Genomic DNA, 20,777 nt, shown 5'->3' on the forward strand with positions numbered 1-20,777 from the left:
AACATTTTTATATGGTTGGGATAGTTTGACAATCCTGGGGTTTGCTGGTCAGGCCATTAAGCATCTGGGGGTGCATTTCAAACAGGCACTAGGAGGCATTTTCCTCATTCTTTGTCTCCTATTTCCTACCTTTTCTTCTGTTATGGAGCAGCAAGGAGATCCCCCTGCCTCTCTTCGGCTGGGTTTTCTTAGAAGGCAGAGTCAATGAGAAGAGCTTATGTGTAGGTAGTTCATTTTGTGAGGTATTGTAAGGGATGAAGGTGTTCAAATTGTGAAATAGGGAGAGGGGAAAGCCAGGACAAAAGTATATTAAAATGGTCACCAATGCAACTGGGGCCCAATCCCACTGGGAGTCCTCTGAGTAGCCATGTGAAGTGCACCTCAGAGTTATTCACTCAAGGGATAGAAGACAGGAACATTTAACTGCTGCCTCTCCCGCTCCATAGGCCAAGAGCTGTCCCAGGAGATGAACTTCCTCACTTTCACATTTGTGCACACGTGAGTGTCTTGCACCCCTGCTGTGTCAGAGATGCCCCAAGGAAGAACAGAAGTGATCCTGGGTGTAGCTGAGGTAAGTAAAGTTGCTGCTGGAACACCTGGGTGCAGCTGGTTGCCAAAGCAACAGCTGAAGTCGAAGGTGGGATGAGAGGATGTGAGGTGGAACACAAAGGTATCTGACAGTCTATGCCTCAAGGGAGGTGTGGCCCCAGGCATCTCAGGGTGGCCTTGAGATTCTAGAGAAAGCATAGTTTTTGGGCAGGTGGCAGGCAGTCTACAAGACTATGTTGACTTCTATCTGTTTTGGGGGCTTCCCTAGTGGTTCAGAGTGTAAAGAATCTGCCTGCAAGGCAGGAGACCCAGGTTTGATCTCTGGGTTGGGAAGATCCTCTGGAGAAGGAAATGGTTACTCACTCCAGTATTCTTGCCTGGAGAATTCCACGGTCAGAGGAGCCTGGTGGGCTACAGTCCATGGGGTTGCAGAGTCGGACACGGCTGAGTGACTGATTCTTACTACCACTTCCCATCTGTTTCACTGATTATTTTCTAAAGTTCTCCTGCTGTGGGACTATAGGATGCTGTGTTCCCCCCATCCTCATTGGTTTTAGACACAGGGGTTCAGCTGGTCACTTCCTGCATTGTCCAGTGTTTGAGTCAGGATCCCAACAGCACACGCAAGAGGGTGAGCCAAGAAAAGAGTGTAATCACAGAGTTTAGGTCCAGTTCAGGGGAACCAGTACTAGGGGGAAGTCCTACCAGCTTTAGGCTGCAGGTGCAAGGGGAGGGAGCATTGCAGAGCCCTGGGAGCTGTAGTTGTGGCTGAGTAGAGGCTGTAGGAAGGAAGCTGTGACCTTCAGGAGAAGGACCTGGAGACCAGCTGGGGAGCTGGGTAAAGAAATACCTTGATTTTACTCTCCTCTTGGCCTCTGCTCTCCTGCTGGTGCCCCCTGTTGGCTGACCCCAGAGGACAAGGGAGCCCGAGATAAACGTCCACGAGGTTCAGCCTTTCTGGGCACAGAGCAGAGTGGAGAAGGGTGGAGAGTGAATTTGGAGGGATAAGTGGAAGAGACCCAGTGAGGCTGGCACACACTGTTGGCAGTTTATGGTTCAGTTCTATATTATTGGGTTTTTGGGTGCTATTCATACCTACTTAAAGGCAGCTTGCTTTAGCACAGATAAGGAATCTTTAGCCCTGAGAAATGACTGGCTTAGTGTTGATCTAGCTTGGGGGGATGTAGCCCAGAGTGTGGCTAGATGGATCACTGTGGGGTTTTAGTACATTCAAAGTTTTTCAGAAAATATTTTTTTAACAATGAGATTAGAGAGACATTTTATTTACTGTGTAAAAATCGTGCTGGCCCATAAACAAGGAATTGAAGGGGAAAGATGAGATTAAGAAGCAAGTTCATGGTTTGCAATGGTGGCAAGGAAACTGTTCTCTCTCCTAATTTCCTTTGTTGCTATTTTAATGCAGTTTTTGCAATAAATTAAAAATAAAGAGAAGCCACTAGTTACTTGATGAGTTTGTTTGGACTTCTGGACAACCATGCTGGCTTTACCAAATATCTTGGATAAGAGAAGCTTTCAACATGAATATTTCTTGCCCGAGTCTTGGAAACTTAAACTAGAATCCATGTGAGGTTCATTTAATAGAGCCCTCTAGGTTTTTAAGCATTTTTTCCCATAATTACTTCTGTTTTCTTTATAAGCAGTTTTATGGGGAGTGGAGGGGAGGTATTTTCCTTTACCCCTTCAAGTGGCTTTGTGCCCAGTTCCCAGGTCACTGGATGCACAGAGTAAGATGTAGGCTCTTAAACAGCTTCAGTTCAGGGGCACGTCTAATGTGCTGAGGCCTGTCCTTACTTTGGGGAGGCATAGGGACAAAAGTTGCATGTTGTGGGGAGCCAGGGCTTCATCAGATCACTGCAAACAGCAGGCGCTTTCCCATCTCACCTCGTCCCTGGTGGGGAGGCTGCTGCACTCAGCAGTCAAAGCTGGCTGTCGCTAATATTTATCAGCACACACAGATCAAATGCCAGACTGTGTTTCTAGGACATGACCCTGAGAAGTGGGGATGGGTGGCTTTAATGCATCTCCTTCTAACCGCAACTGCAAACCTGACTCCAACATCTTTGGACTGTCATGAGAATTTGCCCTGAGAAAAATGCTTTAGTTGAAAGGCATTGTTTCTGCTCTCATAGACTATGACCAGTTGACAAGTTATCTGAGCTGAACTGGCTCAGCGGCCTGGCTTCCAGATGTGAACTGGTAGTTTAGTTTTCCAGTCTCCTCTCACCTCCATGTGCCCAATAAGGACACTTAAGGACACTTTTTTTTTTAAGGGGAAATAAATGGCTTGCTAGTTCCTGGCATATATCGATGTCATCAGGTCGGGGACTGCATCTGAAGAGAATTTTGTTTGTATGAAATAGAGATGCCTACTGTCTGTCTAAACGGTGGAAAGACAGTTTTCTGTCTTAGCTGAGTGACAGGAACCAGTAGAAGCTTAAGGCAGAATTTACCAACATTTGATTATGGCCTCTGGATTTATAGCAACGTTAAAAGACTATGTGGTAAAGTTTGTTTTTTTTTTGCCTAAGCATGGTTACCTGATATCCTTATCCTTGGTAAAACAATTAATTTTGAATTGTTTGAAATGTCTTGAAGTTCAGCTGTGCATTTGAGATGGAGTCCAATTAGACAAGGCATGGGCCCCGTCCTGTAGGGGCAGAGTGATGGGGATCAGAATTGAAGGCCTGGGTCCTGTAGACATGCTCACAGACAGTTTGGCTTCAGTGCCAACTTTCTTGCCCTTTTGAAAACTGGAATTGTGGTTTGCATGCTTTGTCTTCCGGCATCAGGTCATGTATTATAGTGGCGATCTTGCTAGTTTCAGAGATGGATGAAACTAGCTTTCATCTTTACCTATTCAAAGCTTTACCTGTAACTATTGCTGTGAACTAGCAGGAAATGGCAACCCACTACAGCATTCTTGCCTGGGAAATCCCATGGACAGGGGAACCTGGTGAGCTATAGTTCACGGGGTTGCAATAGTCAGATACGACTTAGCAACTAAACCACCATTACAACAACAGCAAGGTAATGGCTTTTTATGTGTCACCTTTTGCTAATTTCCAAAAGAGATCACTAACTGCTTACCTTGTGGGATTCTTGTGTGCTTGAATGAAATAGCACATCTAATTATTTTACAGTAAGATTGCTTTTATTTAAACTATCTATTGCAAACTAGATCTTTTCCTGCTTCCCTCTGATCTTACTTCCTGAACCCTCAAGAACAAAAAATGGGAAACATGGGAGAGAATGTGCTAAAATCCCAAAGACAGCATGTGTGTGAGGCTGGTGATCAGGAAAGGAACATAGCTCAGCCTCCCGATTGAGAGAGGATGCACAGTATCAGCCATGTCTGCAAAGTATCCTTTAACTAGCACAGGCAGAGCTCCAGGCTGTTTAAAGGTGCTCCTGAAGCCCACACATCAGAGGTGGGAGTCCAGTTTCCCCAGGGTTGCCATCCACCTCCAGGGCAAAGTCACCGGACAAGAGATTCGCAGACCCAGCCTTTTCTCAGGCCCCGAGTCTCTGACCGAGAACTCCCTCGGGCTCCGCTCGGTAACTGTAGCCGAGCCCCACGCGAGACCAAGTGCAAGTGCAAGGACAAGAGGAAAACATTGAGTTGTTTCAAAATCGGAGACAAATGTAAACTAATATAAAAATAATAGCACTCCCGACCCTGTATCTTTGAGGCTTCCAGGGCCTCAGAGCTCTCTAATGGATTGTTTCATGGTTTAATCTGCCTTGTGTTTCTCTGAATTTAGTGATGCTGGGAGAGCTGGGCACAGGACTCTAGGAACTGAAACAAAGAACAGAAAAACAAGGAATGCTTGGCCACTGTGAATTTTTCAAATATTTTTTGTTCTCTTCTCAGAATATATCACATCAAGATACTCTAGAAAAACAATTCATACAGGAAGGTTTTTCAAAGAAATCAGTATGTGTGTACGTACAAAATGTGCATCTCTAAATATATTATTTATATTTGCCAATGATACACTTTGCTTATCTCATTGGAATAATAAGAAAAAATACTAGTAAAAACAATAGTAGATTTACGTGCATTCCTCCTCCCTCTTGCCCACTCTCTCTTTCTTTGGAGATTTCTAAAATTCATCTGCAAGATGAAATTCAGAGATGTTAAAAAAAAAGAGTCAAACTTTAATTGTTCATACTTAACAATTTAGAAATGAGATATTTATTTGTTGTAACTTTAAAATTCAATTCATTGTGTTGATCACGCATCTACTAAGTGCCTAGAAAAAAATCAATACACAACTCAGTTCTTACTCCTAGGAAGTATAGGGTTGTGTCAGAGGTGGTTGGAGGAACTGTGTGTGTATGCTCTGTCATGTCCGACTCTCTGTGACCTCATGGACCGTAGCCCTCCAGGCATCCCTGTCTGTGGGCATTCTCCAGACAAGAATACTGGAGTGGGTTGCCATTTCCTCCTCCAGGGGATCTTCCTGACCTAGGGATCGAACTTTCATTCTCCTGCATTGGCAGGCAAGTTCTTTACCACTGAGCCACCTGGGAAGTCAGAGGTGGTTGGAGGAACTAGATCCACAGTAAATAGAAACAGCAGGAGAAGGCAGGGTAGAGAAGCGTTATGGTAGCACGAATGTGTATGTGCAAACGCTAAAGAAACTTTGAGTGGTCAGAAGAAAATGAACCAGGGATGCCTGGAAGACCAGAAATGTCAGAGGTACAGTTGGAGATGGAACATGTGGGGCTCTTGAGAGGTTTTCTTCTCCTCACAAATAGGACTCAGTGAAGCAATTGCTTGTGTCCAATGCTAAGCTTGGCACGCAGGGAGGCCAAAGATTGCAGCGAATGATATGTGCGGAGGATGGAAGCAACTGGGAAGCCCTTCTCACCTGGCTCCAGGAGACAACAGACTGAACTGATTTTCAATGAACACATTGTCCAGCTGCCGGAAACAATGGCCGGATCTCAGCCTCGGCAGTCGTCAGAGATGCGGCTCTGGGAGTGCAGTGGCTCCAGGCGTTGCTTATTCTCTCTGGATGCCCACCTGGAGTGGGGCTTTTGCAAGTTGTAGTCTGTGCAGGTTGTGTAGTATTAGTTCTCATGCTCCGTGTTTAGTGTGAGGCCCCCAGGATCCTTCCTGTCTTCCCATTTAAGCGTCACCACTCAGGGAGTTCTGTCTGGATGGCCCTACCTAAAGGGGTCACAGCCTGTATTATTCTTTGGCACAGCATCCTGTTTATTTCGTCTGTGGCACTTTTCACAATCTCATTATTTTGCTCGTTAGTTTTGATGAGGATAGCATTCCCTGAAAAATAAGACAGCATTATGCGCCAGTAATTTTAGAGAAAGAAAGGTTAAAACCTCAGTGTGTTTTCAGATCTCATTTTGAATGGCCTTCTGAATGTTTACTTATGACTATAGGTCTGCCTCTCCTCCTCTTGCTGTGCATCACTGGGTTTCCGCTTTTCCCCCTGAGTGTCACAACTCCATGGCCTTCCTCTGAAAGGTTCTCAGGCCCCCCACCCATCCCTCAGAGTAGTCACAAGGCAGCCAGACACTGGGAATGGTGGGTCTAGTCTCTGGGTGGTGGACGTACTTATACCGTCTGTACAATGTACTTCTTTTTTATTTTAATTTGTTCTTTTTATTTTTTGACCATGCCATGTGGCATGCGGCATCTTTATTCCCCGAGCAGGGTTCGAACCCATGGCCCCTGCATTGGATGTGTGGAGTCTGAACCACTGGACCACCAGGGCAGTACCTGTACAATGTACTTCTTATCAATAACAAATATGTGCTTCAAGTTCTGAGTCTGTGGTCTCTTTACTGCCTGATATAGCTGGCCTTTCACGTCTGTCTGCCCTACTGGATTATTCACACCAAGAGAAGAGGGCCTGTGTCTATCTTGTTGTTTGTTATATTCCAAGGCTGTTGCATAGTATGGGTCTGATCCATGCATCCTGGATTCTCAGTCAAGTGAGATCTTTGCTTCTTCCTATTTCTCGAGTTACATTTTTACCCCTGCAGTGCCACCATCTCCCAACCTGTGTAGCCCATCTGAACCATGAGCCAACCACATTTGCAGGGTGAAGAGGAAGCAGAGGTAGAAAGACCACTTCTGGTTCTACTAGTTGGTTTTAAGCTCTATTCTAGGGAGTTTGGGGAAGGAATCAGAACTCTGAAAAGTCCCAAGATGTCCCTTGTGGCCTCCCAACCCCTGACTCCAACTTTCCAGTGCAGCCTGGTGGCAGTCATTTCTCCATGGCCCCTCCGGTCCTCTCACCCTCTCTCAGGCCGGCTCCCTATGTGGGCTGTTCTTCTTGTTCTTGAATGCCTGGATTGCTCTTTATCTACTCACCATCTGTGTAAGGGGATCCTGCCAAGATGATCAGATGTGAACTCAGCGCCAGAAACATTTTAATTAATTTATGGTGATAAAATGCGAAAAGAAAACCATTGAGGAAAGCCTGGGCCAAAGAAAATTAAACATAAGAGGAAACAAAGAAACGAGAGCCATGCGGCCTTGGAAGGAAGGGCCTGGTTGGCAAAGGAGCCAGCGAACACTTTCTTTCTTGCCCTCTTCACATTTTTAATAACACCCAGGTGGAAAAGCCACAGAGGGCCTGGGGATCGGAGTGCGTGGGGGAGAAAACTGAGTAGCCTGCTATTGGCTTAGGCTTCTTGACCAGGGCAATTGACCACAGGTGTGTAGAAAACGTAACGCAAGGCTGCAGGATTGCAGGCCTTCTGGTAGCAGGGGTGGCCAATATTTTCCAAGAGGTAAGCAGAAAAGGGAAGTTTCTTAAGCTGCAGCTCTGAAAAACACTTTGGTGGATGTAAACAGTGTTATCAGGCGGTGAGGGTGGAGTGATAAAACACATGTTTAAGGTACAAACTTGCAACAAGTAGTAAACAAGCCATAGAGATCTAATGCACAGTAGAATGAGTATAGACAATATTGTGCTGTAAGGATGTAATATAATAAATATTGCTAAAATGGCAGTCATACTACAATATGTAAATGTATCTAAGTAAAAACAGAAAACCTTCAGTAGATATTTAAAAGAAGTCTGTAAGACGAATTTCTCAGTTATTCCTTCTAACTGAACTTTAGGTGAAGATAAGAGAAAAAGAGAAACACTTGTGAACCAGCATGTAGGAATTCTATCCAAATAAGAAATTATTTTTTCTTATTTATTCAGATATTATATCTTTATGGGCCTCCCTGGTGGGTCAGCTGGTAAAGAATCCCCCTGCAATGAAGGAGACCTGAGTTCAATCCCTGGGTTGGGAAGAGCCCCTGGAGAAGGAAATGGCTACCCACTCCCGTATTCTGGCCTAGAGAATTCTATGAACTATACAGTCCATGGGTCGCAAAGAGTTGGACCCAACTGAGCGACTTTCACTTTCACGTTACATTTTTATATTAATAGATTTGATGTTCTCAATCCAACTGGGGTAATTCTAGGAAAAAACAGACTTCAAAACAATTGGGAGAAGAATATAGCAGTGAAAGGGAAAGATTGGGGTTCATTGATTTCAGATGGAAAAAGTTGGACAAACTTCTCAGAGATCTGAAGAAATCTAGAGAGTGCACTACCTATTTGTCCTAATTAAGAGGGAACTATATAAAATTAAATAAATTCATGCTGAACTTAGTAAAGGATTATTTATACAGCTGAGTTAATAGAATAATAGAACCTTATAGTTGTAAGTAATTTCATACTATGAGTGAATCAGAACTACCTAGAGAGGTTTTTTTTTTCCCCTTTAAAAAAAAAAGGATTGGGCCCCTCCTACCAGCATTTATGGAGTGGGGCCTTGGCATGTGCATTTTGAAAAAGCTTGTAAGAGAGCCTGACATGGATTCCCATGAATTTATTCATCCATTTACTTCACATGTATTGCATGCCTACTATGGGCCAGACACCATGGTAGGGGCTGGTGACACTGTGGTCAGGAGAAAAATGACATAATCCCTGCTCTCATGGAGGTGTGGTCTGTGGATAACGCATGCCCCTTTCATTTTCAGTTAAAGACACTGTTATTCTGAAAACTGAAGTGACCTTCCCTGGATCACCCCCCTGCCCCCCACCCCCCCAGTTTACAACCACTTAGAATGGAATTATAAACTGGAAATTGGAACAGAACTATACTCTGATCTCCTAATTCTTATTTCCATGTTCCTTCCACTAACTACCTTTGTTGATTTTTTGATTATCCTTTATTTAAGACTACTAGTAAAATATTTGAGGTTCCAGTTGTACTCGAAAAACCGCTAGGTTTGGATCCTATTTGAAAAACTTGCCCTACCGTGTGTTAGCTTTATGACAGTGTAACCTGTAGCAACCTCTAATAGAACAGAATCTAAAATAGAACCTGCAGCAATGCCTGCTGCACTGAGGTGGAGGGGCATGATGGGATTACTGATGAGACAACATAAGTGGAAATACCTGTCCAGAAGCTGGGGCTTTTGGAGAACTCAGTTATTGGTAATTCTGGCCAGTTCTATGCAGGAAATCTCAAATCTTACTGGCTGTTTCTGGGGGTGTGGTGCATGGGGAGCTCGATTGAGTACTGGCAGAGGGACCAAGTCTATCTCACTCTTTGGAATATGCCAAGTTAGTGTTGGGCACATGGACATCAGGTGAATCCTGCCATCCTAGCCGTAGTGGTGCACTTAGGAGGCCAGTGGTTGGTCTCTGGGGCTCATGACAAGGCACTGGCAGCCTTTCTAGAGCAAGCCAGAAATTCACAGGCACAAAAAGAGTCTGAACTGAGAAGGAGCAGGAAGATCTGGAAACAGGGCCTGGAGGGCAGTGGTGGTGATTTCAGAAGCTCTCAGTGAGTAGGTTTCCTGTGCAGATCTGCCCCAGGGCATGTTGTAGTTACTTTCCAGGTGGCTTTTTGCTGACCAACTCAACAACCTTGATCTGAATCTTGAATGACTTTCTCTGTCAGGATAGAAGTCATCACCCAAACTTGCTCTAGGTGTCAGAATCATATCTTGGTACCAACTTAGAAAGGAAGAGTTGAGAAGAAACTGGTTTGATCATGGAGGAGCCGTCTGTACTACCAGCAGCAAGAATCTAACCTAAAATATAGCTCTCAAATCTATTTCAGATCTTTATTATTTAAGAGAACATAGCACCACCCCTAGGAATATAGCCAAGAGAAATAATATACATGTTGACCAGAAGACACATAAAAGAATGTCTATAGCAACATTATATGTAATGCTGGACACAACTCTAATGCTCATCAACAGTAAGATGGATAAATTCATGGTGGTATAATCACATAATGCATTGTATAGTGATGAGGATGAGCAAACCATAAATACATGAAACAACAAGATTGACTGTCACAAACAAAATATTAGCACAGGAAGCCAGACGCAAAAATGTACCTTCACTGCTTCTACTTACGTGATGTTTAAAACAGGCAAAACTTATTTATGATATGGGAGGAGGAAATGGCAACCCACTCCAGTAATCTTGCCTGGAAAATTCCATGGGCAGAGGAGCCTGGTGGGCTAAAGTCCATGGTGTCACAAAGAGTTGGACATGACTGAGTGACTCAACAACAACAGCCAGGAGTCAGGATAGTGGATACTTTTCATGGGGGGCAGTGACTGGACGGACATGCAAAGTCAGTTTCTGGGCTGCTGGTGATGTGCTGTTTCTTGATCTGGGTGTTGGTCACATCAGAGTATTGAGCTGATAAAAATTCATTGAGTTATGTACTTAGGATTTGTGCCCTTCATGTGTAGACACTGAGCTTCAGTGAAAAATTCGCAAGGAAGAGGAGCATGTTAATATTTCTGCACCTATATGGTCCTAGATTGCTGCCTAGACTGGAAGTCTTCATTGTGATTTTTCCACCAGTAAAGTAATAAAATAATACCCGGCATGTTCTTCTGTCTGGGAGAGGAGAGTAGACATTCAATACAGTTTTTAAATAAGTGAAGAATGGGTCATAGCTTTCCTGTGGGACAGGTAAGCTATTAAGTAAGAGAGTCAGGGAATGAAAAAACCCCTCTAGGGAAATTTCTAATATCACAGATTTTTTATTATCTAAACCATGGTGTCCGACCTTTAGGAGGGGAGCCTCACACCTGTGCGCACCATCTGGCTTAAATGTGCCTGTGCAACCTTGGAGTTCTCCTTGTTTGTGTGGAGAGCAGCCCAGACTCTGGGTGGTGTGGAACCTCCCTGTGAGGAGCGTTTCCTCTGTTCCACACCCCTAGAGCCCTCCCTGAGGCCCAGTTCAGTTGGATCTTTGAGGTCCTCTCTGTGTAAATGCTGCCTGGTCTTCTCTTGGTCTTTGATGAGAAAAATGTAAGTGGGAGATGTCTGACCTAGGGGCATGTCTTCTAGCAGAAGAGTAAATACCTCGTCTTGCTGGGGGGCAAAAAAGGGAAATGAACAGGTACCATTAACAGGCTGACTGAGTCTGCCTGCATGCACACTGAGACCTATCCATAAAACTTGGATTTTGCTTCCTTTTCAAAGGCTCAAAAAAAACATTATGCAACTCAAGTCCAAGAAATAGCACAGTATCGAGAAGCATGTGCCTTGTGAAACCAAGTGACTCCTTTGTCTTTAAAGGTAGCTGCACTTCCCTTGGCCCTGGTGAGACAGACCAAGAAGTCTGAATTTTCAGAGCACAACCACAGAACGGGGTTCTCTGATGCTGTGTTGAATGTGGTGGTCCACATTCCAGCAGGCTGTGAGCCTTCTGCCGGGGTCTCTTGAAGATTTGCTTTCTTTCTGATGAAGTTGCTTAATCGGCTTGTGTAACAGGAATATCTGTGTTTTGCCCAAGTGTTAGATAATGATGACATTTGCAAAGAGATGAAGTCAAAGAGGGAATCCTGACTTCGAAAGACAGTCTGGTTCACAGGGTCTTGTGAAGCCTGTCTGAAGGCCCAGACACCCTAGCTCTGGCACTCAGATCTCACTCTCGTCCCTGGATGTTATCCTCGGAGGACAGCCATCTTTGGGGTAGATGCCGGTGGTGGTCTCTTCTTTTGCTTTGTTGGGGACTGAGGAGAGAGGGGTGGATGCAGTGGTGGGTGGAGGAGGAGAATTGAGAAGAACTGGGTGGCATAGTCTTTGGAACTACCAAAATATGCCAAGAGGTGTTGAAAGGCATATAATTAGCATTAAGCCTTAGGTCTGTTACTGATGGCTTTTCCCCGACTCTGCTTCTAACACTGCAACCCAGAGATCCAATTTTGGAGTGTCAAAGAGCTTTCCCATTTATTCATTTGAGAGAATGAGGAAAATTGACTGTAAAGGTCTCTGCAAATCTGCCTATGTGAACTTGGGAAGGTCTGTGGTCATGTCCCCCCTGGGCCTCAGTTTTCTTCTCTGCTATAAAGCAAGCAAATTAGAATCTGATCTCTCAGGTCCCTTTCAGCATTCCAGAGTTTCTTCCAAACAGCTTCCCTGGGACGTGCTATCACCAGAGACTTCAGTTAACATCCAAAAGTGTCTCCTATGAAGGATAACGTTGTAAGCCTCATTTACACAAATACCTCAGCTCAAATGTGTTTGCCAAATATACTCGATACTTTGAGGATCTGGGACACAGGCTTGGTTCATTTATGTTGGAGGAGAAGCGAGGAACATTCTGCAGAAAGGGGAGCTGACCAACGAGCTCAGGATTGGGTGATGTTCTGTGGCGGGCACTCTGCCCGCTGTCTTACATGAAAGGTTATTTGAGGCAAATGGCAAGATTTCTTTATAACCCTTATAACTGGCATCAGGAATCTGAAATCCTTTGTGATTCCCAGCTGGAAAGAGAAGGCACCCAGTCTTTGAGATGGACCCTAATAATGCCCCTCCTTTTATTCACAGCCATATGTTGTCTCTTCTCCTTGGGTATGGGCTGTATCTGGAATCTTACACCCAACTGATTGCAATTACAATCAGTTATTACAATCAATTACAAATCTTACACCTAATTGATAGGGGGAGGATCTATTCATATTTGTCATCAATATACACAAATAATACTTCAAATGTCACCAGTGAGAATCAATCAATTAATAGTCAATTTCTAATAGTCATTATCCTTGTAAACAAGCTGCTACATTCACTTAAAAAAGCAACAAGGGCCTGCTTTTGTCATTGAGCACATTAATTTGCAAGACTTGAGTTTGATTGAGATGTGGATTTGAAGCGTTTTTTAGTAGCAGCCTCTGGATTATGGGTTTCTTGAAGAGAACTCCAGCTGGCAACTGCAGGTCTGTGCATTCTTGAGTCAAATGTTTTCTGAGCTTGGGCAACTCAACCCCAGACGTACAGCTGAAACCAAGGTACACACTCAATGTCCCTTTGCATGAAATAAATTATCTTAAAGGGAGTTACAGACAAGTGGTAAATAAGGGTACATTTGCAGAAGAGTTTTAATTTCTTGTTCATATCCAAGATGGCCAAACTCTTAGTTGCCTGTTTTTCTTTCCATTTATTTGTTGCTTTCTTATTCTTCATTTGGTACTCTAGGGTCTTTCTGACGCCTGATGGGAATAAAAGAAATGTTTTTTAGCCAAAGGTTACAGCTTCCCACCACTCTAAGCAGGGTTCAGAAGAAGAGGTGTGGGGTAGAGAGGGGGTTTGAGTGGTGGAATTGCTCCAGCTGTCTTTGGATTGCCAAGGAATATGAGTCCCTGGCTGTTAGAGGTTGCGCAGGTATAATGGTCATGGCTCAGACTGAGTGGGTGTCCCAAGGTTCTATCTGTGCTGGACATCTGGTCATTAGGCCCCTGCTTCTGTGAAGATACATTTAGACTGGGCTGCATGTAACATCAAGAATGGCCAGATACCCTGGGCTGGGCTGCCCAGGTTCAGTAGCCCACCAGTATTTTCAAGATGTATAGCTCAGAATTAAGCATTGAGGACCCACATTCTAAACACTATTCTTTTAGGTGTTCTGCCCAACACCTTTGTTGACGCACCAGTCCATTTTACATCGAAGATCTATAGGCTTCAGGGTCCCTGAGGGGCAGCTGTGTGACTTAAGACAGAAAGCCTCATTACTGGCTGTGATTTGGAGAGTCCAGGTCAAAGGGAATGTAGGGCTTGAAATCCCCTTATCAAAATACTCCTAAACTGGTAAACAGAAATCAAACAGATTAGATAAAGATTTGCAAAATAAAAATTAAATTGACCATGGAGCTACTTCCTGTTCTCAGAAAGGTTTCTCTTTCCTGTTTCGAAGGCAGCAACTGGTGATAGGTATCCGTCCACCCTAGAGAGTCTCGGGGGACCTAGCCATCCAGGAGCATTCTACCTTTGCTTGTAGTGACTGATTCCCTTTCCTCCTCCAGACCAGAGTTTTCAAAGTAAACCCTGAAGTGACTGAGGAATTGACTTTCAGCCCATGTACACATCGGTTTGGTGGACGTGGGTGGCGTAAGTGCCGTGTGGTGGTTCTCGTGCTTCCTGAGAGCAGCCAACACTCATTAAACATGATTTGTGCGATGAGCAGAAATGGCATTGCCCTCCGGGAGCTCCCAGGCTCCGGGTCCCTCAGCTGGTCAGGACTGCTTGGCCTGGGTCCGTGGAAAGACTGCCCCTTCCTGGCTCTTCTCCTCTGGGCAGAGTTTGCGCTGACCAAGCTCCAGTGTGCTTTGCTTTCTAGTCCGCCTGGGTGGGTGAGAAAGGAGCAGGTTTCTTTTGGGTGGGGAGGAACATTCCTTTCTTCCTGTGGGGAAGGTGGTATTTATGTTTCTCAGAAAAGAGGTTCCTGGAGAATAACATATTGCTATATGCTTTGGATGTTTGGGATAAAAAGAGAACAATTTAAGCAATCTATTTCTCTTCTGAAGTGCTGTCAGAAGGGTCAAGAGGGAGTACAGCCTAGGAGAGCCCTTCTTCAGATTTAGTGTGTGAGGAAAGCAGTGGTGCTGAACTCTGCTTAAAATCACCTTGGAGCTTTAAAAACACATGCACACACACACACACACACACCAATGCTGAATTCCACCCCAAACCGATTAAGTCTGACTCTCTGGGCGGTGAGGCCGAGTCTTGGTATTTTTTTTTTAAAAAGCTCCCCAGGTGATTTTTATGTGTGGCCAAGGCTGAGAGCCACAGCAGTGGGGTATTGTGTAGCTTATATTAGAGGGTGAGGGAGACAGCATCTTGATTACCTGAGATTAAAGGAAAAAAAGAGAAAATGCCTTCTTTGAGTCAGCCATTGTACTGAGCACTTGTTTTAAATTATCCCATAATCTCCACGACACTGCGAGGCATACGTGATGCATCACTCTCTCTGTCTTGCAGGAAAGGAACTGAAGCTTAGAAGGATTAGCTGACTTGTACAAGGTCCCCCAGCTAGGAAGTGGTGGAGCTAGAGTCTGAGGGAAGATCTCTCTGATTCCAGAGCCACTAAACCATGTACTCTGACCTACTTAGGGGCTGATGGAGCAAAAGGACCCCAGGCTTTGGGAGGATGTGTTTATGGCTATGGTAATGCTCTTCAGAGTCCCTTGGACTTCAAGGAGATCCAACCAGCCAATCCTAAAGGAAATGAATCATGAATATTCATTGGAAGGACAGATGCTGAAGCTCCAATAGTTTGGCCACCTGACGCGAAGAGCCAACTCATTGGAAAAGACCTTGATGCTACGAAAGATTGAGGGCAGGAGAAGAAGAGGGCGACAGAGGATAAGATGGCTGGATGGCATCACTAACCTAATGGACAGAAGTTTGAGCAAACTTCAGGAGATAGTGAAGGACAGGGAAGCCTGCCATGCTGCAGTCCATGGGGTCACAGAGTCGGACACAACTTAGTGACTGAACAACAATGGGGCGGTCCATAAAGACAAGTAATTTTAAGAGGGTTTTAAGGTTCCTTGCTGTGCAGCTTTCATTTGCCCTTCCCATGTTTCCTGCTGCTTTTGCTTGCCCTTTCATTTAGTTCTGCTTCTTCTGGCTTTCCAGAAGATGAGCTGGGCCAGAACACAGTACCTATCAAGACCGGAATTCATTGTCTTTCTGTCCAAACCTGTTTCTTTTCCTGTAAGCTTGTCCCCCAGAGGTTAACCTCCATCCTACTGGGCACTCCAGTCTGAAAACTGAGACTTGTCCTCAAATCTTTACACATTTTTATATCCACCCCCCGCCCCCAAATGTTGATGGTGGAGCTTGGTCCGGAGATAACTCCTAATCGTAGGAAATCCTCCTCATTTCTGTTCCTCATTGCTGTAAGGCTGTTGCATTAGTCCTTTTTACCTTCTTCCCTCCATTTGATGATTTCTTTACAGAAAAAGAATGACATTCATTTAAAAACAGGAGTGAAACACATTGTAAACTTTTCTGAGTGTGCCTTTTCATACTATTTTGAATTTTGAAAGCACGTTAGTGTTCTACTTATTCAAAGAACAAAATAAATCAGCAATGATGCAAAGTGAAAAAGCATCCTGAAATGATGAAAACTGAAGCAAATGAACCCAGGTGTATTTCAAATGAATGATATGACCACAATAAATGGGGGGGGGATAACTGATTGAAGTTATTTATGAACACAGGGTATTGGACTAAATACACACAGTCTTGGAGGGCTGGGGAGATGGAGAGAACAGCAAACATGTCCTGAACTCTTTCTAGTAGGTTTGTTTTTTGGGAGAAGCCCTTCTGAAACCCTTTTAGATTTAGTATAGAATTGAGTAATAAGTGCATTAATGTATATTGGTGGGAACAAGTATTGTCACTGTGTAATAGGAGAGCTACAAATGTGGAATAAGGAAGTCAGGAAAGGAACCTGTGGGGATGGATTTGGATTTGACACATGGTATGGATTCACAATTGTGTGTGTGTTCTCTAGGGATACATACATGTGTATTTCCTTTTTCCACTGAAAAGACCAACAAGTAAGGACACTCTAGTATTAATAGCAGTGAGCACACCTGGTACCCAAATTTGGTCTCTAATGCCATTCTCCAAAAAAAGGAACCAGGGATCCTTGGGGAAATGGCTGATGCCAAGGCTGGAGCAGGGTAAGCTATGGGTTAACTTGATATATCTTGTCACATCAGAAAGTATGAAAATGCTAAAAAAAAACAAACCCTGAAACCCAATGGGGTAGATCACTGGGACACAGAAGTCACTTTGAAGGGATTTCCAATGGTCAAATCAGAGGTAATCTGAGCATTAAAGTTAAAGGGCTTCCCAGGTGGCACAGTGGTAAAGAATCTGCTTGCCAAGCAGGAGACGTGGGTTTGATCCCTGGGTCAGGAAGATCCCCTGGAGAAGGAAATGGTAACCCACCCCAGTATTCTTGCCTGGAAAACCCATGGACAGAGGAGCTTGGTGGGCTACAGTCCATGGGGTTGACTTAGCAACTGAACACCAGAGCACAAAGTTAAAGGCAGTAGATTAATTATAAAGCAGTGAAGAAAAAGCAATCCATGATTCCATACTGATAATAAAGAGATAAATACTAAAGAAAACTATGGAGGAGAAGAGAGGGCTTTTGCCTATAATGGAATGTCAAGTACTTATTGGTGACAATGGAAGGAGTCCTAAAGCTGAAAACTCATCATCTTTGCTTAACCTAAAAATGTCTTCCCTGAGATTGCTTATTAATAGCAATGTAAAAAACAACAACTGTACATAGACTGGAGAAATTGAAAACACTTTGGAGATCAAAATTCATATCACAAATGAGGGATGGGAAGACATCACATGTGGTCCTAGACTGGATCCTATATTGCAGGGGGTAGAATGCTATAAATGACAGTTTGGGGATAACTAACAAAACTGGAATTAGGGCAGAAGCATAAGTATTACAAGATGTTAAATTTACTGAACTTGATAACTATACTGTAATTATAGCATTGAATGCATACTTTTATTCTTAGGAGATATATCCTGAGGTGTTCAGGGGTAAATAGCCATGATGCGTGTAACATATTCTCAAATGTTTCAGAAAAATAAGTATACTCAGATGCTTACACATATACATAAGTACATACTTTTTAAAAGAGCAAGAGTGAGAACACAAATGATAAAGCAGACAGGGCAAAATATCAACAATAGGCAAATCTGTGTAAAGTATCCATGGATGTACTTTATACTATACTTGCAAATTTAATTTGAAGTTATTTCAGGAAACAATGATTTAAGAATCAAAGTAATATGAACTCTCTCAAATATGCTATAGTGTATACCAAACCCTGGTGGTTCAGAGGGTAAAGTGTCTGCCTGCAATGTGGGAGAACTTGGTTCAGTCCCTGGGTCGGAAAGATGCCCTGGAGAAGGAAATGGCAACCCACTCTGGTACTCTTGCCTGGAAAATCCCATGGACAGAGAAGCCTGGTAGGCTACAGTCTATGGGGTCGCAAAGAGGCGGATACGACTGAGTGACTTCACTTTCTTTCACTTTCTTTCTATACCAAATTTTAACCCTCAGAGCACCACCAGTTCACAAACTCATATTCTCAGCAAAAGTAACATAGATGTGTTTATTTATAAATGACATATTTGTTCTTATCAGACTTGGCCTTTCAGAAATTCTCTCCTTTCTCTGTTTTCTTTCCCCCTGCCCCTGCGTTTTATACACGTCTACAGCTTCTTATAGATCAGCTTGCTTCCAGTGCTGTTTGAAAGTGATTCAGATATACTTTTTTTTTTTTTTTTCTTTTGGCCCTGCCACCCAGCATGTGGGATCTTAGTTCCCCAGACCAGGGATCAAACCTGTGCCTCCTGCAGTAGAAGTGCAGAGTCCTAACCACTGGAGCATTAGGAAATTTCCAAGTTATTTTATTTTTATTACAATGAGTATGCACTAAGAACATAAGATATTAATTTTTTTAAGTTGAGATCACACCTAACATTTAATAATGAAAGGGTTTCCCCTACTTAGAAATAGGTTGAAGACCACTGATAGGCTAAAAACCCAGAATCCTTAAAAGGCATCCAAAGTCTTCATGAAATCGTCTCTGGTTTACTCCCCACACCCTCTAGCCTCACCTTTGTTTCTCAGCTTGTACTTCTCTTCCAATTGCCCCCACACTTCCTTCACCCCTTCTATTGCATTCCTGTGGGTCTTTGTGCACTCCTGTGCATGCCCTCCCTCTCCCTCCACACATATAAATGGTAGAAAAGGCAGAGGAACCAGAGATCAAATTGCCAACATCTGTTGGATCATAGAGAAAGCAAGACAATTCCATAAAAACATCTACTTCTGCTTCATTGACTATGCTAAAGCCTTTGACTGTGTGGATCACAACAAACTGTGGAAGATTCTTAAAGAGATGGGAAAACCAGGGGCTTCTCTGGTGGGGCAGATGGTAAAGCGTCTGCCTGCAATGTGGGAGACCTGAGTTTGATCCCTGGGTTGGGAAGATCCCTTGGAGAAGGAAATGGCAACCCACTCCAGTAAAAAGAAAAAAAGAGAGATGGGAATACCAGACCACCTTACTTGCCTCCTGAGAAATCTGTGCAGGTCAAGAAGCAACAGTTAGAACCAGACATGGAAAAACAAACTGGTTCAAAATTGGGAAAGGAGTACATCAAGGTTGTGTATTGTCACCCTGCTTATTTAACTTATATGCAGAATACACTCAGAGAAGGCAATGGCACCCCACTCCAGTACTCTTGCCTGGAAAATCCCATGGATGGAGGAGCCTGGTAGGCTGCAGTCCATGGGGTTGCTAAGAGTCGGACACGACTGAGTGACTTCACTTTCACTTTTCGCTTTCATGCATTGGAGAAGGAAATGGCAACCCACTCCAGTGTTCTTGCCTGGAGAATCCGAGGGACGGGGGAGCCTGGTGGGCTGCCTTCTATGGAGTCGCACAGAGTCGGACACGACTGAAGTGACTTAGCAGCACAGCAGCAGAGTACACTATGTGAAGGGTTGGGTTGGATGAAGCACAAGCTGGAATCAAGATTGCAGGGAGAGATGTCCATAACCTCAGATATGCAGATGACACCACCCTTATGGTAGAAAGTGAAGAGGAACTAAAGAGTCTCTTGATGAAGGTGAAAGAGGAGAGTGAAGAAGTTGGCTTGAAGCTCAATATTAAAAAAGCTAAGATCATGGTATCAGATCTTATCACTTCATGACAAATAGATGGGAAAACAATGGAAACAGTAAGAGACTTAATTTTCTTGGACTCCAAAATCACTGAAGATTTTGACTGCAGCCATGAAATTAAAAGATGCTTATTCCTTGGAAGTAAAGCTATGACCAACCTAGACAGCACATTGAAAAGCACATTACTTTGCCAACAAAGGTCCATCTAGTCAAAGCTATGGTTTTTCCAGTAGTTATGTATGGATGTGAGTTGGATCATAAAGAAAGCTGAGTGTTGAAGAATTGATGCTTTTGAACTGTGATGTTGGAGAAGACTCTTGAGAGTCCCTTCAATGGCAAGGAGATCCAGTCCATCCTGAAGGAAATCAGTCCTGAATATTCATTGGAAGGGCTGATGCTGAAGTTGAAGCTCCAATACTTTGGCCACCTGATGCGAACTGACTAATTGGGAAAGACCCTGATAGTGGGAAAGATTGAAGGCAGGAGAAGGGAGCAACAGAGGATGAGATGGTTGGATGGCATCACCAACTCCATGGACATGAGTTTGAGCCAGCTCTGGGAGTTGGTGATGGACAGGGAAGCCTAGTGTGCTGCAGTCCATGGGGTTGCAAAGAGTCAGACTTGACTGAGCAACTGAACTGAACTGAAGTGGTAAACTCTCAGTCATAAAGGCATCTCTCCTTGGAAGCTTCCTCTGAGGGTCCCACTCTAGCCCAGGCAGAGGGCTCACCCTTGCTTGGGGCCATCGCTGTATCTTGTATGTGCCTGTATTACAGCAATTACCATACTGTTCTGTAATTATTTCCTTCCTTTTCTGTCTTCTCTGAAATATCCCTTGAGAGCAGGGACCAGATCTAGCTGGGTTTCTATAGATGCATACAGAGAGGGGTGTGCAGTGTGGTTGAGTTGGTGGTGGCTGGAGGGGGCTCCCACCTGCTCAGCCAGGCTCCGGAGAGCACCTTTTCCCTGCACTCCATCGATGACCTGAGGGTGTTGACTTGAAGCTGGGTAGGGTGGTAGCATTTACACCATGGAAACACGCACCACTTCCTACCGCCGGCGGGGAAGTGTCCTTTTTTTTTCTGGTGCCGAAGTGGGAAGTGATCAAGATGTGAATCTGGAGGTTGTCAGAGTCGCGTTTCCTGGAAAACCCAGACTGAAGGGATGAT

At 44.1% G+C, this 20,777-nt stretch overlaps 1 long non-coding RNA gene across 1 annotated transcript in view; it reads left to right on the top strand.

Moving 5' to 3' along the window:
• Window positions 1-452: 452 nt before the first annotated feature.
• The window catches only part of LOC122705126, a 37,217-nt gene continuing 16,892 nt past the window's right edge, over window positions 453-20,777 (top strand). The window contains exon 1 of the long non-coding RNA XR_006344042.1: window positions 453-571. This is a non-coding gene — a long non-coding RNA (uncharacterized LOC122705126). The remainder of the gene's footprint in view (window positions 572-20,777) is intronic.

This window comes from Cervus elaphus, chromosome 12, assembly GCF_910594005.1.
Source record: "Cervus elaphus chromosome 12, mCerEla1.1, whole genome shotgun sequence".
Classification (NCBI taxonomy): Eukaryota; Metazoa; Chordata; class Mammalia; order Artiodactyla; family Cervidae; genus Cervus; species Cervus elaphus.